Here is a 27,564-nt window from a genome sequence, read left to right as displayed (position 1 = left end):
AAGATGGATTATATATTCATATTTTAAAAGAAACATACATGTTGCAGAAATCACATAAAGCAATTTTCCTTAAGCAAGAAGTTGTAAATGCTGTCAGAATATGTTAATTTAGGAGTTTCAGGGATTAATTGACCACCAGGAACTTTCAGTCTATTCGTGGCACCTACCATGGATGCTCAAAGTGATAAATACTAGCATAGAAGTGTTATCTAAGTTCTGTTGGAGCACAGAGCAGAAAGAGACTAATTCCAACCAAGTTGGCATAATTGTCTCTTGCCTGATTATATGAAGCTATTGACTATTATAGAAGTGGGAAATCTGTTTTTAGCCACAGTTTGCCTACAGCAGCCAAGTACACTCTCCCCAATCCTACCCAGGCTAAATCCTAGGAAACAAGTTCTAGAAACCATGTGGCTTCGATTCCTGGAAAATAGCACTGACATCAGGTCGGTGCAACAGTATCTACCTGATGCTGGCCTATTTCTACGTGACAGAAGTACCTAAGTGCCAGTTACCAGGAGTTGAGAGTTCTCTCCAGCTGTTAATCCTTTTTGCCAGTTACTGTTGCCATTCTTCCATAAAGCTTTCTCTCTCTATTGTTCATATTTTTATAACTGTATAATATGGAACTTCAAAAGATTTCTCCTGTGTTCCTCATTCATACTCTATAATACGGCAAGCCACATAATGTGGCCCTTTCAACATTACTCAACAACGTTAAGCTTATTGCTGACAGGTGCTATATAAACAGTCTTTTTGTGATTTTTGTATTTTAGATTTAAAGAGATATTTCATTTTAATGATTGATAAATATTCTCTCATACTTAAAGGGTGCTTTTCAAAGTAAAGTGCTTTGTATATTTGTGGTAATAAATACTTCAAAGGCCCGGTTCTTACAAAAGACCAAAAGGTACTATATGCAATTTGTTAATCGACTTTTTGGACTTTCTATGTATTAGGGTAATCCAACAGCTACAAAAAGTGCCAAATCTCAGTTGTTTGAGATCTATGCAAGTTTATTTCTTACTTCTATAACCGTCCAATGCAAGTATTTTGGGAGCAGCTTTTATGTTGATTCAGGGTCTCAATTTCCTTTTATTTTGTTATCCTACTATCCTTTAGGGTCTCATAGACTTCTCTGCCGAATCCTTGATTTCCAGCCATCAGAGAGGGAAAGAGAATGATCCTGTGGGAGGGTATTTATGGGCCAAGACTATGACTGGTCTGTCACTTCTGTCTATATTAAGTTGGTCAGAATTCAGGGTCACATCCTCACCTACTTACAAGGGAGACTGGGAAATGTTGAGTTGTATTCTTAGGAGGGAAGGGAAATAGAAAAACTAGCTATACTTTACTATAGTTGATCTTTCTATATTTGTAAGCTGCTTAGATTTCTGGTATTGAATAATTTTTTTGTAAAATTTGCTTTCACAAGGCAGTGTCTTTACTTTGCACTGTGAGCATCAAATGAAATAACTTCAAATTCCAATCTTTAAAAATATTTTAATGACAGCTTTCCTTATCTGAAATGTACAGTCTCTTACACCTCAAGGAACTAAAAGAACAAAGTCCAAAGTTCATAGAAAGAAGGAAATAAAGATTAGAGCAGAAACCAAGAGATGGATTTTTGAAAAAATGAATAAAATTGATAAACTTTTAGCTAGATTCACAAAGGAAGAAGAGAAAGGACTCAAAATTATAAATGAAAGATGCTATAACTGATACTACAGAAATATAGAGAGACTACTACAAACGATTATATACCAACAAATTGGACAGCTTAGAAGAAATGGATAACTCCTAGAAAAATACAACCTTCTAAGACTGAATCATGAAAAAATGGAAAATCTGAACAGAATAATTACTGTAAAGGAGATTGAATCAGTAATCAAAAACCGCCCAGCAAACAAAAGTCCAGGCCCAGATGGCTACTCCTGGTGAATTCAACCAAACATTCAAAGAATACCAAGCCTTCTCAAACTCCTCCAACAAGAGAAACTCCAAACTCATTTTACAAGGACAGAATTACCCTGATATCAAAACCAAAGAAACCATAAGGACAGAAAATTACAGGTCAGTGTTCTTGTTGAACATAGATGCAAAAATCCTTGATAAAATAATAACAAACGTAATTAATACATTAAAAGGATCATACACCATGATTAAGTAGACTTTATTTCAGGGTACAAAGATGGCTTCACATCCTCAGATAAATCCATGTACTATGCCACAGTAACAGAATTAAAGATAAAAATCATATGATCATCTCAATAGATGCAGAAAACGCATTTGACAAAATCCAACATCCATTTATGATAGAAACTCTCAACAGAAAGTGGATCTAGAGGGAATGTATCTCAACATAATAAAGTACATATAGGATAAGCCCACAGCTGATGGAATACTTAAAACTGAAAAGCTGAAAGACTTCCTCTGAGTTTGGGAAGAAGACAGGGATGCCCATTATTGCAACTTTTATTCAACATAGTAGTGGGAGTCTTAGCCAGAGCACTTAGGCAAGAGAAAGAAATAAAAGGCATCCAAATTGGAAAGGAAGCAGTAAAACTGTCACTATTGCAGATGACATGGTAAGCAGAAAACTCTAAAGATTCTACCGAAAAACTGTTAGAATAAATGAATTTGATGAAGTTGCAGGATATAAAATCAACATACAGAAATCTTTTGAATTTCTATACCTTAATAACTATTAAGAATTAAAACAACCCCATTTACTATTGCATCAAGAATAAAACACCTAGGAATAAATTTAGCCAAGAGGATGAAAGACCTATGTGTGTACCCAAAACTGTAAGACATAGATGAAAGAAATTGAAGATGACACCAACAAATGGAAAGATATTCCATGCTCATGGAATGGAAGAATTAACATTTTTAAAAGCCCATACTATCCAAAGCAATCTACAGTTTTAATACAATCCCTATCAAAATTCCAATGGCATTTTTTTTTCCAGAAACAATGCAAACAATCCTAGAATTTGTATGGAACCACAAAAGACCACACATAGCCAAGTCAATCTGGAAAAAGAACAAAGCTGAAAGCACCACACTCTCAAATTTCTAACTATTACAAAACTGTTGTAATCAAAATGGTACGGTATTGGCATAAGAACAGCCACATAGATTAACAGGAGAGAACAGAGAGCCCCCAAATTAACTTATGCATATATGGCCAATTGGTTTATGACAAAGGAGCCAATAATCTAGAATGGGGAAAAGAGAATTTCTTCAACAAATGGTGCTGGGAAAACTGGACATTTACATTTAAAAGAATGAAACTGGTCCATTATCTTATATCATATACAAAATTTAATTCAAAATGGATTAAAGATTTGAACATAAGATGAAAAACCATAAAACTCCTAGAAGAAAACATAGATGGTAAGTTCTTTTGACATCATTCTTAGTGATAATTTTTTGAATTTGACAGAAAAAGCAAAAATGAGACTATATCAAACCAAAAAGCTTCTGCACAGCAAAGGAAGCCATAAACAAAATGAAAAGGTAACCAACCTAATGGGAGGAAATATTTGTAGATCATATATCTAACAAGGCTAATATCTAAAATATGTAAAGAATTCACACAACTCAATAGCAAAAAGCCAAATAAACTGATTAAAAAATGGGCAGAGGATCTAAGTGGACATTTTCCCAAAGAAGACATACAAATGATCAATAGGTACGTGAAAAGATGTTCAACATCACTGATCATCAGGGAAATGTAAATTAAAACTATAATAAGGTATCACCTCACATCTGTTAAAATAGCTATAAAGTGTTGATAAGGATGTGGAGAAAAAGAAACCATTGTATACTGTTGGTGAGGAATGTAAATTAGTACAGCCACAATGGAAACTGTATGGAGGTTCCTCAAAAAAATAAAAATAGAGATATCATATAATCTAGCAATTCTACTTCTGGATATTTACTCAAAGAAAATAAAAACACTACCTCAATAAGACATGTACCCCCATGTTCGTTATAGCATTGTTTAGCCAAGATATGAAACAACCTAAGTATCCGTTGATGGATAAATGGATAAAGATGCAGTATATGTATATACAATGAAATATCATTCGGTCATAAAAAGGATTGAAATTTTTCATTTGTGACCACATAGATGGACCTTGAGGGCATTATGCTAAGTGAAATAAGTCAGATAAAGAAGGATGGATATTGTATGAGCTCACTTGTATGTGGAATCTTAAACAGAAACGAAACTCGTAGATACAGAGAACAGATTGGTGGTTGTTAGAGGTGGGTGTAATGAGTGAAGGTACAGATTTTCAGTTATAAATAAGTTATGAGATATAATATTCAGCATGGTGGTTGTAGTCTATAATACTATACTGCATATTTAAGAGTTGCTATGTGGGCGCCTGGGTGGCTCAGTTGGTTGGGCCTCCGACTTCAGCTCAGGTCACGATCTCGCGGTCCGTGAGTTCGAGCCCCGCGTCGGGCTCTGGGCTGATGGCTCAGAGCCTGGAGCCTGCTTCGGATTCTGTGTCTCCCTCTCTCTCTGCCCCTCCCCCATTCGTGCTCTGTCTCTCTCTGTCTCAAAAATAAATAAACGTTAAAAAAAAAAATTAAAAAAAAAAAAGTCGCTATGATGGTAGATCTTGAAAGTTCTCATCACAAGAAAATAATGCTGAAACCCGTATGGTGATACATGTTAGCTAGATTTATTGTGGTGATCACTTTACAATATATACATATACTGAATCATGTTATACATCTGAACTAATATTTTATACCAATTTTACTTCAATAAAAAATCATAAAGTACAATGTACATTCATAGTCAACTTCTGATTAGTACGAGGGTTTCTTATATTTAAGTAGTTAAGTTATTAGTGGGAAAGATTGTGAACTTGCTGAGCATTTACTTTGACAACCCTCCTCTTTGACTTCTTACTAGAGTTCCCAATTTACTGAACTTCCTACCCAAACCAGATACCCATTGTCTTAGTGCTTGCTCTTGGTTTTCTAAGAGCTTTCATCAGGGTTTCTATTGACCTCCATGGGTGTTTACCTCTTCCATTTTAGTGGTGGCTTTCTGGAGTTTACTGTCTTTATGCTCTTTTCTCTAGTGCACTCCCAGAAACACTGATTTCCATGGAATGTTAATGCGTTTCACACAGATATGCAAAAATGCACATACATAGACACACACATACACACACACTCACATGGTCCTCTAAATTTGGGGAGCATTGATTTACACAAAATTAAAAAGATTTATCTATTGGGGCACCTGGGTGGCTCAATTGGTTGAGTACCCGATTCTTGATTTGGGCTCAGGTCATGATCCCAGGGTCATGGGATTAAGCCCTAGATCAGGCTTTGTGCTGAGCATGGAGCCTGCTTAAGATACCCCCATTGCCCCCTCCCTGCTTGTTTTCTCTTTCTCTCTCTATATATAAAATAATAATAACAAAAGGATTTGTCTTTTAGATTATGTCTTGGGGGCACCCGGGTGCTCAGTCGGTTGAGTGCCTGACTTCAGCTCAGGTCATGATCTCACAGTTTTCGGGTTTGAGCCCCACATTGGGCTTGCTACTGGCAGAGTGGAGCCTGCTTTGGATCCTCTGTCTCCCTCTTTCTCTGCCTCTCCCCTGCTCACATTTGCACAGGAGCTCTCTCTGAAAACTAAGCAACAACAACAAAAATGTCTTAAAGCCCGTATTATGTTACTGTGCATTTTGACCTCCCAATAATTAAAAATAATATGTGGTATTTCCCAAAGTTATTTCACTCTGCAAACTTTTTTCCTACCTTAAGGGATTAGTCTGAAGCAAGAGAGTTTAGAAAACACTGCTTTAATCCGAAGGGATGGACCTTCATTCAAACATGTAGGTGCTGCAGCAGGCTTGTGTCGGTGAGAATTTGTACACAAAGCTTTCGTAAAAGGAAGACCATCTACAATGGGATATCAATTCTTTTTCGTCTGCTGAGAAGAAATTACTTGAAGTATGCTTTGTTTTCAATGAACACTGTAGTTTAGAGGCCTGTTATGATCTAATTCAACTAATGTTAAAAGAAAAGTTTTTTTTGTGAATTTTTAAAGCAACAATTAATACTTCAGTGAAGTACCAAGAAACTCTGATTTTTCTTATTTTTAGTAACTTTATATTGTCCACCTCACTTTGGGAGATAAAAAGGATGAGCGTTTTATTTTTACAGTGAAGGGCAATTCTAGTGTTCTTGAAGAACCTTTTTGGTCTAAAGAAGGAACTCTAATGACTAGTTGGGAAGGGAACAAAATGTTGGTATTCTTTTGAATCTAAGCAGCAAGGTTGTGGTAAAGGATTTCAAACCATATGCTATTTGTAACCAAAATTATGGGAAATGACATTAAAATATTTTCTGACCTACAGTGTAATTTTAAGTCCCAATCTTGTTGGCTATATATGTACAGTTGAAGTAGAATTACCTAAATTATTAATTTGCTATCCATTTTCCTTACATATGAAATTACCATAAATCAATTTTTCTGGTTCTTTTGTCAGTAAACAGTTATCTATATTAAGCAACCAGTCAAATACAATTCAACTTAAAAATACTGAATTCTAAGCATTCTTTTTGATGCACTTTCCCAAACCTTCTTTGCCTGAGGATTATATATATTTGAATAAAGATGAACATTCAAAGACTCTTTTAAACCACATACTGTAATTTCACCAGTGGGCTAAACAGAGTGCATTGGAGAAAACTTGCCCTGGGGCTGTAGACCTTGTATCCCATCTTAACGAGAGACTAAACAGTGTAAGCCACTCCTTTGTTAATGGTTGGGCAGAAAAGAGGGTAAATGATAAACAGTGAAAAAGTATAATTGGATCTGTTTCTTGGACATCAATTGATGGCATGCCAGCAAAACTGAGGCATTTTTAAATGACAGGTTTTTTAACATCAAAGAGTCTAGGCAAAGGTTAAGTATCTATGTGATAGGATTATTTTTAACTTTGTATTGGCCACTGAAACTTTCCTTTCTTCACCCCTGACAGAATAGGAAACATTGCTGATTTATTCACTTAGTTAACATGGGAAATATGTACATACAAGTAGCACGTATGCTTTATTCTGCCAATAATCCACAGTTTTCCATTAGTGGTTTTAGTTATAGGTTTCTCGCCAGTGTTCATAAAGAGTTTGCTTTAAATATATAGACAATTGTTTTTATTTATAGATAACCTTGTTGCCTAGGTATCAAAATGCTGTCAGTCATTATGTGACTATACTAGAGCAAGGATAGCTAAAGGTTTAAATGACAGGAAATCATTAGAAATATATAAGAAACCATTATGTTCTTGTAGCTCTTCTTTAGCCAAATATTGCCTGCCTTTCTATTTGGTCACTGGAAACTAGATTTGCATCTTATCCAAATAGTTTGATTTATTAGATGGAATTTTTCAGAAATTTTGTCACGTTGAAGATGTAGAATTTCACATGCTTGTAGAAAAGTAAGGAACCCTATACTGGCCTTTTCTGACTGGCAAGTTGGAGTTATTTCCTGTGAAAATGAGGCCATCCATATATTCTGGTATAAAGACAAGTTTCATCTTTTTAACATGGGATGTGGCAGAAATAGCTAAGGAGATATTAAATGGCTTGTAAAACACTTTTTCTCAAAGTCAGCAATCACATTTCTTTTAAGAAGTTATAACTCTGTGGGAATCCTGAAGATCCTGGATCATGCACAAAGTTTAATTTTTAAAATACTTTGTTGGGATTTTATATATACACCTACAAGTGAACAATTAACAAGTATGCTCGATAATTAATGGAAAATGAACACTCCAGTGTAACTAATATCCACATTGAGTTACAGAGTATTGCTAGTACTTTAGAATTAGCTATCATGCCCTCTAAGTTTATTTTCTGTCCTCTCAAGGTAATCACTCTCTTGATATCTAATACATCATGTATAAATCCATTTTCATAATTTAGAAAAACAGTTTTATAAATTATCCATCCTTTTCTCTTTGATTTCTTTTATTCAAGATTTTATTTGTGGGATTCATCCCTATTGATGCACGTAGCTTTAGTTTATTCACTTTTAAAATAAATTTAATTTTATACTTAAGTTTTATCCTTACAAAAATTGGGAAAGTTTCTATATATGCCACATCCAGTTTCTTTTATTATTAAAATCTTGCATTAGAATGACACATTAATCACTATTAATGAACCAATATTGATATACTAATATTAACCAAAACCTATGCCTTATTCATTTCCTTAGTTTTTATCTTAGTTTTCATCTTAGTTTGTATCCTTTTTCATACCAGGATCCCATCTAGAACACCATATTTCCTTGAGTCATGTCCTCTTGGGCTTCTCTTTTCTGTGACAGTTTCTCAGACTTTCTTTACATTTGATACCATGACATTTTTGAAGAATAACTGTTAGATATTTTGTAGAATGTGTCTCCATTTCTCTACGGTACATTTATTCTCACCCCCACCTTCTTTCAGCACTGTATTCTTTGGAGAGAAGTTACCTTGGGCAGCTAATACTTAAGGAGTGGGGAGTCACAGTTACCTGTTTGAGGACAAAATATCTTCATAAATCTTTTGGAATTCTTCTGTAGGAGAGAGAGGTCTATTTTCCTCCATTTATTGATTCAATTATTTGTTTAAGAATGGACTCAGGGATATTTATTTTACATTTTGAATTGTAATTCAAATACTAATTTGGTTTTGTTGCTGAAATTGTTCCACCTTTGACCCTTTGGGAGCTCTTTCAGTTGGCTTCTATGCTTCTTTGACATACCCTCATTAATGTGTATGGGGGGGAGGTTGAGCACTTCTCTACTTTTGGTACTACAAAATGCTCTAGGCTTATTGTGTATATTTCCGGCATTTGTAAATGAAATAATAGAGTATGTGACTTCTTTAATTATGAATTTAAATTTCAGATGCATCTATGTCTTTGCATGGCTTTCTAGCTCATTCTTTTTTTTTTTTAATTGCTGAATAGCGTTCCATTTTATGGCTTATTCATAAGGCTTGAGTTTTAGTTTCGTCTTACCCACTAATGTTTACAAAATGACTAATCTGAGCCCAGTGTCATCTTAGGTATTGCAGGGCAGAGAGAGGAATAATGAAGATACCACACTCTAGGTGCATTTAATATCCTTGCAGAAGCAAGGATTGTTATAATGTAAGAATTAGGGGTGCCTGTGGTTTAGTAGGTTGAGTGTCTCTGACTTGATTTTGGCTCAGGTCACAATCTCAGGGCTGTGGGATTAAGGCCTCCATCAGGCTTTGCGATAAGTGTGGAGTCTGCTTGAGATTTCTCCCTCTCTTTCCCTCTGCTCCTCCCCCTCCATTCTCTCTCTTCCTCTCTCTCTAAAATTAAAATTTTAAAAAGAATTAAATGACAAATCCTTTGTTCATATTTAGGTTGGATTGTTTGTCTTTTTAAATGAGTTGTAAGTGCTCTTTATATATTTTGAGGTATTGGGGCTTGAAAGGTAAACATATGAATTTTGGGGTGGAAACATTCAGGCCATAACAGGAACTCTTGGAGCTAGTGTACAGAATACCTTCAAAGCTTTTCTTCAGCTCAGAAGTAGCAAACTGCTTTATAAACTGGGAGTTTTCACCAGTTTGTGATGTATTTGTATTAGTAGGATCTGAGTGCAGCCTGCTGGGAGTGTTTTCACTTGTGCCTCACTAACCTCCAATTACAGCTTTTTATACTTAGCCCTTACCATTATTCTGTAGGAATAAAGACAGATTGGGCAAAATCCTGCCAACTCTAGCATATCTGAAGCTGAGGTGCTGAGAAACAAACAGTAGTAAGGGCATCACTGTTCGTTTAGGGAAAATGAGGAACAACTTCACACAGTTGGTCATTTTGGAATTGTACTCTGTGTTTCCACCATGGGAAATTTCTGTTATGTGTTTCCTAGATAATTTTTTTTCATATATTTTTCTAGTCAAGAGGTATTAGGGCCTGGAAGAATAAAAATCTATTTGGACAATCTTGAGGAGGAAAAAATGATTCCTTTAGGAAGCAAAAAGCTGGGGGTAGGAGAACTGTAAAAGTAAAGATAAAGTACTTTTATGCTAGCACCCATATAACAATGAAATTCATGACATCTGTTGGATGTTCTCAGACTCCAATTTTATTCTGCTCTGTTACATCCTGTGTTAAGCCAAGTATGTAGACATTGTAATATCTCATAGTTAAGCTGATTAAATATTACCTGGAAGCTTATGCAGTGTCTCTCAGAGTGAGCCATGCTCAGAGAAGAAAAGATGAATATAATCATTGGTTCTCTTCATTTATTGGTCAAAAGTTTCTCCATGGACTTCCAGTTCCCATGGATACTCCACACCAGGACATTGGTGAAATCCTAGGGAAACAGGTGAGAGGCATATGATCAGGTGCTGTCAGACTTGATCTAAGTTAAAGAAGTCAAAGTACTGATTATCACAGGGGTGACTTGGATAAGAATGTAGAGCACCAGAGGATCTGAAATAAAGCATAGGCATCCCCTAAACCATAGGACTTTATTCAGTCCTACAAGAATTATTAGAGAGTGAATTATATTTAAAAAATGCAAAACATTGTGGTAAAAGTTGTTCTTGACTACTCCATTACTGTCAATAATATTTAACGTTTCTTTTGCTTACAATCAACCAGAAAACATATTTAGGCCTCAGGGTGCATGCTGTGAATGGGGTGCTTGAGCATATGTTTCCCTAGAAAATTCAACTTGTTTCCCATTGAAGTCATGGACTTGAGTATGAGAGTACTTTTATAATATGCCCCGCCATCCCTCCACCCCAATTTGATCACCATTTTCCAGATGGAAAGTGTGCCTAGGGTATTTCAGGTTAAAAATGAATTTTAGGTTAAATTTGTTGCATGTCATTGGAGGCACTTTTAAACGTGGCAAGTGACAGGGAATTAGCCAAGTGAGAGTGCTCTTAAAACGGCCCAATTGTAATGAAAGATGTAAAGGACTTTTTATTAGAGGATGAAAGCCTAAACAGTTATTTTACCGGAAGGCAGATATCATAACAAATTCTAACCTAAAAAGTTTCAGTTATTGTCATGTTAATGTATTCAATGCTTTATTATTATGAAATGATGACAATTTAGAATAAATTTCCCAACGTCACCAGTACCATCTCTTCCATAAGGTAAAAATAGCTTGCTGAATTCTTCTCAACTTTATCATCCATAGACAAATATTAGCCCACTTTCATAAAGAGTTTTTCTTCCAGTACCAGGAAGGGTTGGATTTCTTTTCTAAGCTGGTTGAGGTATTAGAGCAAATGAACACCAGTTTTCAGTATTATAATTTCTCTTCTACTACCACATTCTGCACCGTTACCCAGAAGGCTTGACACACATTTGTCCTATTCACACAGTGTAGATTTTGGACAGCATGGGAGAATCTCTGCAATTTTTTGGTACTTTTGTAAATACTGTTCTGAATATCTAGTCCCCTGAAGGCGGATTGCAGATTAATGCCTATCTGTCTATCACATAAACAGACAGTGCCTTTTAAACCAAGAGCATCTATAGCTTGGTAAATTAAGGATTTATATTTGGAAAAGCGTATAATTAAAAATAGAATAATTATTTGATTAGTTTATTGTCTAAAACAATGTAAATACTTTTAAATTGGTAACTAAAAGATTTTTGCATTTTATATTTATAAAACTTGTTCAACATTAAAAATTGAACATTTAAGCTTCTTGTAAATGTTAATGTACTCAAAGACCTTTGTTATGTCCACTTCTCATTTAAATTGGTAGGGAAGATCATTATTAAAACTAATATTTTTCTTAGGAAAATGAGTGTAGTTATTACTATTTGATAATTGGCTTCTACACATTCACAGTTACGTGTAATTTTTCATAATACTGTTTTGCAGATTCCACATGTAGCCTTGAATCAAGCTTAGATGGGTATAGTATCAGTGTCATATCAACAAATGACACGATTAAGCAAAGTTTCAAGGAGCTATTAGAAATTTTAAGGATAATTTTTTAAAAGTTCTGCACTTCTGGACTGCTAGATTTTCAAGATTTTTTTGTCAGTTTTATTTTAGGGGGCAAATATATTTAGAAGTGTTCCCGAAGCGTGACTTTAAAATATGTAAAGAGTAACTAGATGGGATTTATTTTGTAAATTTATATTCTAAAGAATACTTTTTAAGAATCTGTTTTTCTAGAGTAAAACTTTAAATAAAAAGAGCTACCAGGAAAAGTTCTCTATCTCTTTTTGATCCTATGCATTTTGGCTTGCTTATCAGGGAAATCTGCTAAGTATTTTAAAGGCTGTTAGGAATCTTTGAGGGAGGGAGTAACAGGGGCAAGATTTGTCTTCCTGCTTTAAACAACTAAAAAAACCCAGTCAAAATATATGGGAAAAAAAAAAGAAGAAGAAGAAGTTTTAGATATTGGAAAGCAAGCAACTCAGGAGAGGGACTCTGCAACTGTAAAGCTGCAACTTCCCTGGTTTACTGCATGAGTGGTGCTGCAGTGCAGGGAAGAAGAACCTCATAGAGGCTCTGCAAGTAGTCTCTACAAGTGGAGGAGATGCATTTCAGAGTGATCAGAATGGCTAGACTTTGGGCAAAGTGTTGGAGAGAAAACAGTCCACTCAGAGAGGGAGGGAGGGAGGGATCTGGAGTATAATCTTCAGTTGAGTATGGGTTATCACATGCATGTGGAGGAACTATATGAGCCTAGGAAGAGGCCCAGAAAGGACAGCTCAGACATGGCGTAGGATATCATGAAAAGAGTCCTGAGCAGAGTATTGCCTTGGTTGTGGAGCAAAATTAGTTCTAGACCAGGGGTCAGCCAACTATAGCCCACAGGTAAAATATAGCATATAATCTGTTTTTGTACAGTGCTCTAGCTAAGACAGTGTGTAAATGATTAAAGGGTTGTAAAAGAAGAATGAGAAGGGTAAGAAGCACAAGAAAAACTGAAGACTGGATGACACCTTGGTTGCAGCCTTGGGAGACCCTAAGCAGAGAATCGAGTTAAGCCATACTTATTTTAGTTGTTAAGTTTATGTCATTTGTTATGCAGCAATAGATAACTAATATAAATATTTGTTTTTGAGAGAGAGCATAAGCAGGGGAGGGCAGAGAGAGGGGGACAGAGGATCGAAACAGGCTCCAGGCTGACAGCAGAGACCCCAATGCAAGGCTCAAACTCATGAACTGTGAGATCATGACCTGAGCCAAAGTCAAACACTTAATCGACTGAGCCACCCAGGTGACCAATAGATAACTAATATAAAGAGGAAACCATTTCCAACATATTCCATGAGGCAAGCAAACTGATATTTACCCTGATACTAAAACCAAAGAAAACTATTACAAGTAAAAAATAAATATCTGAATAGGCCTATATTTATTAAAGAAATTGAAACAATAGTTAATAAAAACAAAGCACCAGGCCCAAATGGATTCACTGGTGTATCCTACCAAGCATTTAAGGAAGAAATTAAACCAATTCTGTACTGTCTCTTTCAGAGGTTAAAAGCAGAGAGGGTTCTTAACTCATTTTATGAAGCCAGCATTAGCCTAATATAAGAAAAGAAACCACATACCAGTGACTTTCATGAACATAGAAGAAAAACCTTCAACAGAATATTAGAAAATTGAGTTTTAAAAAGTATAGAAATACATACAGACACTATGACCAAGTTGACTTTCCTAAGTATGGAAGGCTGGTTCAACATTCTAAAATCCTTTTATGTAGCCTATCACATCAAGTCCAAAATAGAAAAATCACATGATCATATCAATAGATGCAGAAAAAGCATTTGACAAAATCAAAAATCCATCCATGATAAAAACTCTCAGTACACTAGGAATAAAGAGAAACCTTCTCAACCTCATAAAGACTATCTACAAAAAACCTACAGTTAACATTAAGCTTAATGATGAGAAACTTAGAGCTTTCCCATTAACATCCGGTAAAAGCCAAGGATACTGGAAGTCCTTGCTAACACAATAAGGAGGCAAGAAAAGGAGATAAAAGATATGCAGACTGAGAAGGAAGGCCTAAAACTGTTTCTGTTAGCAGATGACATGATTGTCTTTGTAGAAAACCTGAAAGAATTGACAAAAAATGGAACTAAAAAGCAATTATAGCAACATTACAGGATACAAGTTTACTACATAAAAATCAATTGCTTTCTCAAATACCAACAATGAACAAGTCAAATTTGAAATTAAAAACACAGTGCCATTTACTTTGTATACTCACCAAAATGAAATGCTAATGCTTAGGTATAAATCTAATAGCCTATGTACAAGATCCATATAAGGAAAACTAGAAAACTCTGATGAACAAAATTAAAAAAGAACTAAATGGGGAGACATACATGTTAACCAATAGAAAACCAATATTGTCAAGATGTCCATTCTTTCCAACTTGATCTATAGATTCAATGCAATCCTTCTAAAAATCAAAAGTTATTTTGTGGAGAACAACAAATTACTTCTGAAGGTTATATGGAGAGGCAAAAAAAAAAAAAACAAAAAACAAAATAGGGTCGTCAATGCAATATTGAAGGAGAAGAACAATTGTCAGAAGAACAAGTGTTCGGGACTGACACTAGGAGGCTCCAAGACTTATTATAAAGCTATAGTAATCGAGACCATGTGGTACTAGCAAAAGTATAGGCAAATAAAGCAGTGGGACTGAATAGAGTTCTAAGAAGTAGACTTGCATAAATATAGTCAACTGATCTTTGACAAATGAGAAATACAAAGGCAATACAATGGAGGAAAGATAGTCTTTTCAACAGAAGGTTCTGGAATAACTGGATATCCATGAAAAATGAGTCTAGAAACGGACTTTACGTAATTGACAAAAAAATGAACTTAAATGAATCACAGACCTAAATGTAGAATACAATGATTTTGGTATGGTGATGCCTTCATAGATATAACACCAAAGACATGGTCCATGAAGGATAATTGATCAACTGGACGTCATTCAAGTTAAAAACTTAGGCTTTATGAAAGACAATGTGAAGAGAATGAGAAGACAAGCCACAGACTGGGAAAAAATATCTACAAAAAACATATCTGATAAAGAACTGTTATCAAAAATATCCAAAGAACTTTTGAAACTCAATAAGAAAACAACCTGATGAAAAAATGGATCAAAGACCTTAGCAGACATCTCACCAGAAAAGATACACAAATGGCAAAGAAGCATATGAAAATGTGTTCCACATGAAATGTCATCAGGGAAATGCAAATTAAAATAACAATGAGATAGCACTATATATCTATTAGAATGGCCAAAATATGGAACACTGCAAACACCAAATGGTGTGGATGTGGAGCAATGGGAATTCTCATATGTTGTTTGTGGGAATGGAAATTGGTATACCCACTTTGGAAGACAGTTTGGTGGTTTCTTTAAAAAAATTTTTTTAATGTTTATTTTTGAGAGAGAGACAGAGCATGAGTGGGGGAGGGTCAGAGAGAGGGAGACACAGAATCAGAGGCAGGCTCCAGGCTCTGAGCTATCAGCAGAGTCCTATGTGGGGCTTGAACTCACAGACCACAAAATCATGACTTGAGCTGAAGTCGGATGCTCAACTGACTGTGCCACCCAGACACCCCAGTAGTTTCTTACTATAAGCATACTCTTATCATAAAATCCTTTGGTATTTACCCAAAAGAGCTGTAAACATGTCCACACAAAAGCCTGCACACAAATGTTTTTAGCAGCTTTATTCATAATTTCCAAGATTTGGACAGGCTGTGCATGTTCTTCAATAGATGATAAATTCTGGTACATCCGGACAATGAATACTATTCATCATGAAAAAGAAATGAGCTAAAAGCCATGGAAAAACATGGAGGAACCTTAAATGCAGATTACTGAATGAAAGAAGGCAATCTGAGAAGGCTAAATACTGTACGATTCCAACTATATAGCATTCTGGAAAAGGTAAAATTAGGAAGACAATAAAAAGATCAGTAGTTGCCACAGGGGTGGGAGGGATGGTTATAAGTCATTATACATTTGTCCAAACCCTGAATGTACAACAAGAGTGAACTCTTAGATAAACTGGACTTTGGGTGGTTATGATATGTCAAGGTAGACTCATCTGTGGTTTAAAGAACAACAGGAAAATGTTGATTTTGGTGAATGATGTTGATAATGAGGAAGGCTGTGCATGTCTGAAACAGAGTTCATATGGTGAATCTCTGTATCTTCCTCTCGATTATATTATAAAACTAAAACTATTCTGAAAATAAAATCTTTAAAACCAACCATCTAAACACCCAATCAGAAAATTCTAGGACAATACACCTCATGAACACAGATGTGAAATATTAACAAATCCAATCTAGCAATATATGAAAAGAATAATATATCCTGACCAAGTACGGTTATCCCAGAAATATAAGGCTGTATTAACATTCAAAAATCAATCCATATCACTATATTAATAGACTATAAGAGAAAAGCCATATTATTTCAACTGGAGGAAAATTCATGTGAAAAATTCAATATCCATTCATGATTAAAAAAAAAAACAAACAACTTCTCAGTAAACTATGAATAGGAGGGAATTTCCTCAACCTGATAAATGGTGTGTACAAAAAATCTCCAGCAAACATCAGGCATAATCATAAGTGCTTTCCTCCTTCTATTTGGAACAAAGTGAGGATGTTTGCTCTTACCACTCCTATTAACATTACACTGAAGGTCCTAGTTCAGGCTGTAAGGCAACTAAAATAAATGAGAAGTACGTGGATGCAGAATGCCAACATTCTTAAATGAGCATAGGGATTGCAAGTGATCTTGTTTAATGAAACCCTAATTTGTTTCTATTGCAGAAAAATGCAGTTTTCCTCTTTATTTTTGCATGCTTAAATTTACTATTCCTCATTAGATAAAATACAGAGATAAATGAACTTCATAGTGGTACTTTTCCAAATGAAACCTTTTTCTCCACCTTTTATCATTAAGTTCTTTTAAAAGGCTGATGTCAAATAATGTCTGTATTATAAGTCTGTTTCATAATGCTTGTTAATATTAACCAAATAAGTATTTTCATATTCTTATATGGCAGTTAGCCTACTAATTTTTTGGCTAACTCTATAATATCCTAGTACATTCTTATAGACATAATAACTGCCAGGAAAATGTTTGGCCAGGACTCATTCAAGTAAGGGAAAGGATATTCATGATTATGTGACATGTATATTTAGAATATAATATTTCAAGTTAGATTTGGCAAGAAAACAGTCATGCACTAAAACATGTGAGATATCTTGAATCCTTTTGGAAAAGCCCTCAAAGGAAAATAATTTAGGAGTTACATTTGTCTTAGCTCTGACTTCCCAATAAACTTTTGGTACATTTGCATTTTTCTTGACTAGTTTCTTCTCTATATGAACTTTCATTAAACATGCTTTTCTTTCCAAGTGTTCTTTGTTGTAAAAGACCATGTGATTTATATTTTCATATGAATTCATATACACTGAACAATGATCATTTTTACAGATTTCTTTAGGATATTATTATGGTATTGGGGAACATTACTCCCAATTATATAAAAATAGTCTGAAGCACATGAGGGCTAGGAATGTATGTGGAAGTGCACTTATACTTGGAACATAATAATAAAATTTCTTGTTTTGGTTGATGACAATTAGAAACCTATTGCTATACTGCAATTCTGCCCTCTGATCTTCGAGCTACAAGCATGGAGCCAACTTTGGCAAATGACTTTGCAATTTGACATACCATTTACTGCTTCAGGTATCTTTTCTCTGGTCAAATTCAAAGTAATTTTCTGTACAGTACATTGCAACTGCAAAGACAAAAAATATCCAGCTGGTTTGACTTCAATTGTTTTGACTCCTTCTCTCTCTTGTAGTATCTCATGTTGAAGCCAATCCCAGTTGGTTTTGGTTAATAAAAAAGTACCAAAAATTCATGGAGACATAGGTAATAGGATGATTAAAGTTTTGGTGACTGTTGCAGATATTAGAAACCTTAAGCTTGGTAGGGAAGGCTTGAAACAGCGTTTGAGTATGAAGATTGGAAGATAAAGAGATCAAGCCCATTTATCTCTTCTCTGTACTGTATGTTTGTGGAGACAGATCTTCAATTCCACTAACATTACTCAAGAATATGCCTGGGGAGTCTATTCTTCTATGACTCTCTGCCAAAACAGCTTGAGAAACAGCTGGTGATAATTCTGGCTTCATTCCCCCGCTCAACAGCTGATGTTCAGAAGCAGGAAGGCAATTGAGTGGGTGTGTTCTGAGCCATGGCATCACTGCTTCCCCTTCAGCTGCTCCTGCTCCCACGCTAAGGCGCAGATCAGAAGGCTGACTTCCTAGAAGTGGCCTGAAAGGAAGGACAATCCCACAGCTTTAGGTACTGAGGGGACAAAAACAGAATGATTTTGGCATGTAGTGGTTCAGGGGCAGTATTTTCAATACCAAGCGCTCTGTCATCTGCAATGAAACCCTTAAGATAGACTGTAAGAATTCTATTCTTTTAAAATGGAACAATGGAATAAGTATGGAATTTGGTGACTTACCTTCTAAAGACAGAAATGTTTCAATTAACGTAGTTTTTATTATTTTAAATAAATTAACTTTTTCCTAATGGTAGGCCCTATTGGTCCAATGGTAGCTTAGCTACAGATGCTGTCAATCATTTTCCTTTTAACAGTCTAAGGTAGTAGAAGCCTTCTCACTGCAACTGGAAGTTCTGAGACATGAGTTCTAGTCTCAGCATTACCAATACTATAATCACTAATATCGCTTTACCAACACCTATAATAATTGAATATCACTGTGGAAAAATTATTTCCTGCAGCTTCATTTTCTCCCTATGAAATGAGAGAACTAGGTTAAAACAAATTTTATCTGCAGTTTCTTGAGCTGAAATCAGTATATTGTAAACATAATTTTGGAACAATGTAGAATAACTTTAATCCCTCGTTTGCTTAATAGCCTTTCTCATATATGGAGAATGTACCTGTGTTTATCCTATACATTCCTTCTGTAAGAGCATATGTGTTCTTTAATATCTTTTCCTCATAACTCAATTTCTAGTTAAATGAATTTGAGTATGCTGAAGAATAGTAAATTGGTACTTAAACTAATTAAAAATTATGTATATTGTAAATGGGTTCTGGTCAATTCAGAGTAGCATTAATTTTTTGGCAGTAATATCTCTTGATTTTTGTTAAGCTTAAAATCAACCAAAACTATGAAATCCATTTTAAAACATTGTTACCTTTCATCACTGTCTACTTCAAGCCTCCCTTTAACATTTACATTGTTCATCTCTTCAGATCGAAGTGAAGATACTTTATCATGTCTATATACTTCATCTCCATTTAAGAGGAGTACAGTTTTTTAGTTAAGAGTAAATTTTTTGGGGGCGCCTGGGTGGCTCAGTTGGTGAGGTGACCAACTTTAGCTCAGATCATGATCTCATAGTTTGTGAGTTCAAGCCCCACATTGGGCTCTCCGCTGACAGCTCAGAGCCTGGAGCCTGCTTCCCATTCCGTGTCTCCCTCTCTTTCTGCCCCTCCCGCTCTCATGCTCTGTGTCTCTCAAAAATAAACAACAAAAAAAATTTTTAAAAAGAGTAAAATTTTTGTTGTCACACCTGTGTTTAAATCATAACTCTCATGTGTTATGGCTTTGAAGAATTATTAAATCCATTTAAAACCGTGATTCTCTCATCTGTAAAGTGGGGACAGTATTATCCACCTAGTATTTTTCTGTGAGCTTTACTGAGGTGATGTATGGGCAGCACATATCACAGCATCTGGAATATAATGGTCAGGAACAGTCATTGGTATAACCCTAATTCTATCTTCCATACTATTTTCTCTCACACTGAGGAATGTCATAAATAAGCCATCCATGTATTCATTTCGAGCTATAGTAAAACTTTTTAATGAAAAGGACTGTGATGTGAACCCTTAAGTATGCTACTAGTGATCTCTAGTCAATAGGTGAGGGTTTTTGTTTGTTTTTGATATTTTTTTTGCATTCCGGGCCACATTATTCAATCATGTAGTGTTCATCTAATATTATTTCCAGCTCTCATATCTCTATCTCGTCCATAAGAAAAATATAAAAGAATTAAGGTTATTTTGACCTAAGATATTCCTCCTGATGTTATTCTGTCTTCAAGTGGTGAATAGTTTCCATTCTAAGTTTTCACATTTTTTAATAATTTGTTCTAGAATTTTGTCCAAATATATGTCAAATTTAATGGCACTGTATACTGCAACATTCTCTTTATTCCCCATTTCTAGTCATGGTCAATGCACACTATCATTCCTGAAGAACTATGGTAGTGATCAAATTATTTCTTCCTACAGTAGTTCCATTCACTTGAACCAGGTCAGGAGACTTGCTTTTCATAACATTTAAATGGTTCTTGCCATGTGCTCACTGATTTGGGTTTCAAATTTCCCTTACCTATGTTTTTTAAAAAATATTATAAAGTTTGATGATACTTCTCTTAAAAGTTTCTTTCTTTCCTTTGCATTTGAAATCATGTTTTTGTTTTGAGAAGCTTGGGAGCTTCTTCAGTAAAGTATTATGAATTAGGATTCTTTTGCCTGCCAGTAACAGATAGTCCAATCCAATGGATTTTAATGGGAAATAACTGAATAATATAGGGGCATTATGGCTCAGACATGATTAGAAACAGGGATTCAGTTTTCAGGCCTTTTCTTTCCCTCTCTGAAGGCTTGTTGCCTTTCTATATTGACTCCATTTGTAGATACTTGCCCTTCTGTGTATCAGTGTCTTTGGTGGCTCCAGCATGTAGGTCCTCTCAAGTCCACTGGGAAAGGCACCTGACTTTCTGGCAACTTCAGCAAAAATTACCTGGTATCTCATTGGCTCTATCAGTATCACATACTCATTCCTCAACTAATCCCAGTGACCAGGGAAATGTAAGATGCTGTTCACCATTCTTGAGTGTTTGCTACTCCCTAAGACAGAGAAGGATCCAGTTCCAATAGAATAATATAGATCATGAATGAGAACCAAGCCCCACTACAATATTATTGCCTTAAATTTATGTAGTAAAGCAGAGGAGGCAATGTAGAATCATACATAAACATTGGTGATCAAATATAATCTTTCTGTTACCATCTTATGTGCACACATATACATGACAGTGTTCCAGATACCAACTAGTTTCTTTTACTCTGAATTCCATGTGTACCTTTTTACTGTTTTCCTTAAAAATTGGACTTCTGCAAAAAAAGGTCCTTGTTCCTAACTTTAAAGTGATATTTAGTTAAATGAAAAGTTTTAAATATGTGTGTGTGTGTGTGTGCGCACACACACTTATTCTCTCCAAACTGCACTAAAACTATAGTAATTAATTAATATACAAAGACAAAAAGAACAGAAGTGAAGACAACTGAAGAATAGTGATGTAAACAATTTTAGAAAAATGAAAATTTAAAGACAAACTGAATAGAGAAAGCCAATACATCACACTCTTAGTGAGAAAGAAGCAAACTAAAAAACAAATTGCATTGGAGAACCTCAGAAAATGTCAATAAAGGTACCATACACATTTGAAGGCTAGAGTGTGAAATGGGGGCTGAAAACAAGGTGGTTGTTTGACAGTCTGTTAGGAATTCTTAGACCTCTCATATTTATCCTCTTGCCCCTGAAGAAGGCAGATAGGAGATACATTCTGTACAGAAATCGACTCTGCCCTTGAGAGTTCCAGACACAGTAGATGCTAAGATGAGAGGCTAGATTGAAATGATGAAAACTAATCCTTCCCATTCAGTCTTGACATTCAGACTCCTTTTCCAACTTATCCTTAGAATGCTGGCAATCAAGCTTGTACCAACAGTCAGGCGATTGATACATTGTCTGAGGAAACTGACCAGTAAAAGAGAAAATATTTACATATATTGGTATTTGGAAATCTCTCATTAAAGCTTGAAAACCTTGCCTGTGCACTTAGACCTTTCCATCAGCCTTTTAAAATCTCACCCTTAAGGGGTGCCTGAGTAGCTCAGTCAGTTAAGCATCTGACTTCAGCTCAGGTCCTGATCTTAGTTTGTGAGTTTGAGCCCTGTGTCAGGCTCTGTGCTGACAGCTCAGAGCCTTAAGTCTGCTTTGGATTCTGTGTCTCCCTCTCTCTCTGCCCCTCTCCTGCTTATGCTCTGTCTCTTTCAAAAATAAGCATTAAAAGAGAAATTAGAATCTTACCTTTAAAATATTAAATGATGAGTTAAGATCACAGTTATATAAGGAAAGCCCATAACATAAATGACACAGGTCAAAATATACAAATAGAAAATAGTAACACAAAGAAAGCAAACAATTCAGAGTTCATAAGACTAAAGAAAATACACCAAACCAAAAATTTCGTTTGTATTTAATATACCCAGAGAGATAGTGAGTAGACATTGCATCATTCAGTAAGACTAGGATGCTATAAAAATAAATATTCATAGAGTAAGAAAGATATTTTATATATAAAGTTAACCAGCAAGTCTAACATCAGACTAATTAGAGTTGTAGGCACAGTTAGTAGAAAACAGAAGAAAAATTATCAAAGAAATAAGAGTAAGATCTCTTTGAATTGGAAGACATGGGATCCAGATTAAAAGTTCACTGAATGTCTAGTACAGTGGATAATAAAAATAATGAAAGACTCATCAACACACTGGTACTCACACAGGATAGTGAATAGTGCCTATTTCCATTAGCCAGACTAGAAAACTGCATGATTCTTGAGGTGTTTCATATAATAAAGAAGATCTTGCCTCAGTAGTAGAAAATAATTAGCCCTTGGCTGAGGAGTACTAAGATCCAACATAATAAATCTTAAAATGAAGAAAGGATCAAACTGTTTCCAAGTCACTTAACTGCATCTCATAACAAAGCTCAAGAGCAATTATAAAAATATAAAACTATCCATCATCTAACAAGGTAAAATTCACAATGTCTGGCATCAATCAAAAATTGGAAATTAAAAAGTAGGAAAACACCCATAAGGGGGAGAAAATCAGTCAATTGAAACTGACCGAGAATTGATACAGAGGTTAAAATTGGCAGCAAAGAACATTAAAATAGTCATTATAATTACATTCCACATGTTCAGAAAGTTAGAGATACGGAAGATAAAAAAAAAAGTTGCAAATCAAAATTTTAGAGATGAGAAGTACAATGTCTGAGATGAAAATTATATTGGATGAGAAACACAGCAGAAGAAATTAGTCAACTTGAATAAATATTAGATACAAAAATGAAAAACAACAACTTAAAGGTCATTTAAAGATGAACATAACAGCAATGAACTATGGATAAATTTCAAATATATCCATGTGCATGTAATTAGAATCCCTGCAGCACTGTAAGGAAGGAGACAGAAAAAGCTATTTGAAAAAGTAATGGTTGAAAGATTCCAAATTTGATGAAAACTATAACCTTGGAAAGCCAGTAACCTCAATGAACTCCAGGCATAAGAAACCTAAAGAAAACTACAGCAAGGCAAATTTTAACCACATTGCTCAGAACAGTGAGAAAGAGAAAATAGCAAAAGAAACCAGAGGAAAAATACATATTACATATAAAGGAGCAAAGATCACTAAAGACATACTTCTTGTAAAAAATACTGCAAGTGATAAGAGTGGGGCAACATATTTAAATTACTAAGAGTAAAGAAACCCAAAACTGTTAAGCTAGAATTTTATACCCAGCAAAAGTATCTTTTAGTAATGAAGATTAAATAAAATTTTGGCAGAGAAACCCTCACAAAAAGGAAGCCCATCAGGCATAGAAAAAGTGATTACAATGATTCCAGATGGAAATATGGATCTGTATAAAGGAATAAAGAGCTTTGGTAATGGTAACTATACAGGTAAATATACATTTTTTTTCTTATTTACGTATGTTTAAAACAACTATAATAACAATGTAGTATGAATTTTATAATATGTAAAATGGATGACAAAAACCAGGAAGGGAATAAAGAAAGTATACTATTGTAAACTTATTATATAGTACACAAAGTTGAATAATATAACTTAAAAGTAGATTATGCAAAGTTAAAGATACATGCTATAAACCATAAAGCATCCATTAAAACAACAAATCACAGCTAATACACTAACAAAGAAGACAAAATGGTGTCATAAGTATTCAGTTAACCCAAAAGAAGGCCAATGAAAAGGAAGATAAAAAGAACAAAATATCATATAGACAAACAAAATAATGACAAAACGATATTTTTAAGCCAAACTATAGCAATAATCACAATAAAATGTTTAACCATCAAATTTAAAGGGAATGATTTTCAAATTGGATAAAAATCAAGATCCAATTATATGTTGACTATAATATATATACTTTAAATATGAGATACAAGTACACTAAAAGGATAGAGATATCTGCTATACTAACACTAAAGAAAACTGGAAAGGTTATATTAATATCAGAGAAAGTATATTTCTGAGAAAAAAAATGTTACCAAAGATAGTCATTTCATAATGATTTCATGATTCATCATGACAACATAATAAAGTTAAAATTTTACTCACTTTATATTAAGGCTTCAAAATATCTGAAGCAAAATTAATATAACTTCGAGTAGAAATGGTCAAGTCCCCAAATACATTTGTAAATTTTACTCCCACTTTCTTAATAATGATAAAATGAGTAGGCAAAATCAGTAAGAATATAAGATATATTTCAGTCACAATCTGATTCAAATATAATCAATTCAGAATTTCATCTCAGGTCAGTCAACATTTTGATTTCTACTGTCTTTCCTCTACCCCCCCCCCCCCCCCCTCCTCTCTGGGGCAATCTGTGTTGAGGGTGAGGATTGCATTTATATATCAATCATTCACCACCAGGGAGTAGAGAAGGGTAGCAGGAGAGCCCCTGTTGGAGTAGGGACTTTGAGTCCTTTGCTTTTTCTCTCTGGCCCATGCCCCATGGGTGTGTGGTGCTGTCATCTGCTTTCAATATCCATATTCCCTGCCAGGATCCTGGTCACAATGTAAACCACTCTTGTCACCTTGTTCCCACCTCAGCGGTCTTCTAGTCTCTTCAGCCTTCTCAAAACTTTGCTGCTTAAGCATGAGATAAGGTTGTAGAGGGGAGCTTGTAGGTTGTAGCTTGGGCCGTTTAGGAATTCTTTTCTGCTTTTCCAGCCCCAGTAGGGCTTCTCTGGGCTCCCCTCAGATGCTGTGTAGAGATTCCTCCCTCTACCACTCTCTTGGGTGTTCACCTACTCTAAGCCACTTGGACTTTTCTGGGCTAGGCCCTTGATTTCATTTTTATTTAGCTCTTGTTTTCTAGATTTTAGAGATCAAAGCTTGAAAGAATCATGCTATAGTCCCCTGTTTGCTATCAGGGGCGGAGGAGAACAAGGAGAAAAGAAAAACTAAATTTTTCACTATCTCAACTAACTCTTTTGTCAGAAGTCGTTAAACTGCCTTTACCCTAGGGCAGTATATATAGGAAGCTAATTTATTGGTAAGGGTAGGCTAAAGCTTAAAAAGACTGGAAACAGTTTACAATCCTAGTTGATACAACTAGGTTTTTATTAACTTCAGCGTTTTTCTTTTCCCCATTTGTTTATTCTAATGTTTGGTCTTTATCCAAAGAATGTATCTTTGGCACCTCTGTCCCAAGCCCCTAGTACAGTACATATTAACTACTCGCTTAATGTGTTCTGGATTGCAGTAGTTTGAAAGAGTTTCATATTTTACCCTTGTGGGCTATATCTAAACCTACAGATTCTTCTTAATGTCTTCAAAAGTGGTAAGTATCAAGTAACCATACATCTTAACTGATTCATTGGTGTATTCATCATAATTCTTTTGAACACAAAATGACAGACCACTTGAAATACATAACAGAGAATTATATGAAAGACATAGTGTATTTAATGTAACCTTGGGAGGAGCCAGGGTCCCATGGACCCTCAAGACCAATGGATGCCACAGTACTGAATGCTTCTAGGACTCTCCTGGTCTTCTCTCTACTCTAAAAGCTGGCTTTGGTCTCTCCATTCTTTTGGCAGGAAACAGGACCACTGAACTCCCAAGACTCACATATCACAACTTGACCACAAGCGAGGAACTGCTGTCCATCCCTTAGCTCATTATTAAAGAGTATGAGGGTAAAACTCTAATTGATCTATCCTGAATCAGGTGTTTGCCTAGGGACCAATTAATACTAACAGTAGGTTAGTATTACTGGCCCCACTAAAGCCAAATAAGTTGCTGGTTCTCTCTTAAGTGAGGTGACCAAAATGAACAAATAGTAACTGCATTGTATTCCTTGTGTATTTAGCAGAGTTATGAACTACACAGTAGGCATTCATAATTATTTGACGATTAACTAAATAATGTATTGACTGATTAAAGAAGTGAGAAGCTTGTCCAAGTCTACATGGCAGTATGGTTTCAACTTAGCATTTTCTTTGAATTGTTGTATTTCCTCACATGGCTCTAACTTCATTGTACACCTCATGAAAAGCTAGTCTTCTAATTTATGAAAACAAGCACTGAAATGATGAATATCCATGAAAGTGGGTTAATAAGGCAGATCTAAACCTATAATCATTTAGTTTGAAGCACATTGAGAGTGCTTTTCCCTAGTTTTGAAGCTTTTACAATTCCCTACCAGATCCTCCTTTTTTGGATAAGCACCCCAAATACTGTCTTTTGTGCCCTTTTAATTAAGTAATTGCAAATGACTATTTCACTGAAATATGTTATAAAAACATCTTTCCTACTTTTCATGGGCTTAATTTTCTCTCCATATACCTTAGCACTTTATGTGCATAATGCTTCATAGAACACAGAGTTCAGTAGCTAGTCCTATTTAAATACTATGACACAATTTCTTTTGAACTCTTAAAGCATTATGATGTATCACTGTTTTTATGAGGTTTGTATGTTTAAAATACTTAAAATTATTGGTTAATTCACTAGGTTGTCATTACCCTTGTTCACAGCTAAAGAGACACAGTGCTTGAGAAGAGTATCAGTGTATTCGGGGAAAGGACTTTGGAGATCAAGGATCTTACTCCCACATTCAGCTACTATATTACCAGCCTAAACCATCTTTACAGATTCTGAATTAAAGTATTTCTGATTAACTTCTCATTCAGGGATAAGGTTGTTCACATTAATTCAAAACAAGGTAGTTTCATTACTTAGGATGGATGTTACAAATGTGCAGATGCTGAAGAAAAATATATGTTTGTACACATATTTCTCATTTATACACATATAGGACTATATCTATACTTGCTGTATACTATTCTCAATGTCTTCTAGTAGTCTACCAAATTTATTAAAGCATTGTCTATTTCTGCTAAAATTGTAGAATACTGGGAGTTAGACATTAAATGTGAAAAACCAAGTGGGCATACTGAAATGGAGATTTTGTTAGTCACTTAAGGATTCCCTGAAAGGAGGTAAAATAAAGTGATATCACTACTTAAAGGCTCTATTTCTTAAGATGAAGGTGTTGGAAGTTTATCAAAACTT

Source organism: Panthera pardus, unplaced genomic scaffold (assembly GCF_024362965.1).
Source record: "Panthera pardus isolate Hobbes unplaced genomic scaffold, ASM2436296v1 HiC_scaffold_10, whole genome shotgun sequence".
NCBI lineage: Eukaryota > Metazoa > Chordata > Mammalia > Carnivora > Felidae > Panthera > Panthera pardus.
The sequence above is the reverse complement of the archived record's forward strand: the minus strand, read 5'-3'. Positions refer to the sequence as shown.